At 35.0% G+C, this 1,357-nt stretch overlaps 1 long non-coding RNA gene across 1 annotated transcript; it reads left to right on the top strand.

The window, feature by feature from the left end:
* The first annotated feature begins 310 nt into the window (after nucleotides 1-310).
* Nucleotides 311-924, top strand: LOC103942173. Its single transcript, XR_007255795.1, has 2 exons — nucleotides 311-626; nucleotides 727-924. It is a non-coding gene; the product is annotated as an uncharacterized LOC103942173 (long non-coding RNA).
* Nucleotides 925-1,357: the final 433 nt, after the last annotated feature.

The raw sequence follows: 1,357 nt of genomic DNA, 5'->3' as shown, positions 1-1,357 counted from the left end.
CTAAAATTACATTTGGTTAAATTTTGTCAATTTCTTTTTGTGTGTGTAGAAAATTTTAGCATTGTTTTTGTGGCTATTATATAATTGGTTGACAAATAGTGCCTTCAGCACTACCTTCTCTCTCACTGAGTCCTAGCTCAACCCCTCTTTCGCCGCTGCTAACCTGCGCCCTCCGCTGCCCGCACTTCGAATCGTTACTCTTAGCTCAAATCCCTATTAGTTTATTAACTTGATTTAAATTTTGTTTTCTGTTCGGTGTATAATCAAGTGCTTCGGCTCTAAGCACGAGTTCAATCTCCACTGTCCGGTCATCATCGAGGAGGCGACAGAGTTCTTCAAGACAATTGGGAGTCTCATATTTCACTTTTAACAGTTGCAAATTGGTGCCTTACTCAACTTTTTTTTTCCCCTTAATTTCGTAAAGTTTAGGCCTTTTCATAAAATTTAAATAAAAAGAAATATCTTTCTGGTATTGGTTAGTTTTGATCTTCATATTATCTGGGTTTGGTGTTAGTGGGGATGGCGGTGTCGCGCAAAGTTAGTAGTTCGTGGCTCACCGGAAAACCCCCTGATTGGGCTTTATCAGGAGGGAATTTATAATGTAGTAGATTTTCCTCAATGCAAAGGTCCCAATCCTAATGACTTTATATTTGATATTTAATCCTTGGATTAGTGTTAAATTATATATTTTTATTTTAATTTGTGTTTTCTTTTTTGTTTTTGCAGCTCATCATCCAAGTATAAATGCTGCTGTGGAGTTGCTTAAACAAGTTCCCTTTTCGGTTATTAAAACTCAATGTTACCTGCTTTGATTTCCAGTTTTTGAGTCTTCTATTTGTTTACTTGCTGCAATTATTCAACTTATGCCGCTATAATATTTGTTTCCTTATGTTTTGTCCTCTGTATTAACTACCATTTGGATCATGTGAATGACAACTTTCATGTATATTTCGAATAATGAGCACTTTATTGCTTTTAATCTTTTGATCACTGTATATCTTGCTAATTTACCTTCTTAAACAACGTACATGTAAACATTGATATAAAAAATTTATTTATATGTTAATAGTATATCTCTCAAAAATTTCTGCTCTCAAACATCTTAGATTCCTCACTCACCCATCTGGTATCAACACCCCAAGGGTATATTTCTCTCATTGCTTTCAGAATTCAGTGTGTGTGTGTGTGTGTGTGTGTGTGTGTGTGTATGCTGACATGTATGAAGACATTCACATATGGTAGAACTAAAAGGACGGTAGAATGCTTGAATAATGGAATAGAGTCGAGATTATGGTGAGAAAGGACAGTAAATAGCTATCACTATGTGAATGTCTTATTTTCTTTCACTATGTAATAG

Source organism: the organism of the source record quoted next, unplaced genomic scaffold (genome assembly GCF_019419815.1).
Source record: "Pyrus x bretschneideri cultivar Hongxiangsu unplaced genomic scaffold, Pyrus_bretschneideri_v1 Contig116, whole genome shotgun sequence".
Lineage (NCBI taxonomy): Eukaryota > Viridiplantae > Streptophyta > Magnoliopsida > Rosales > Rosaceae > Pyrus > Pyrus x bretschneideri.
The sequence above is the reverse complement of the archived record's forward strand: the minus strand, read 5'-3'. Positions and strand labels throughout refer to the sequence as shown.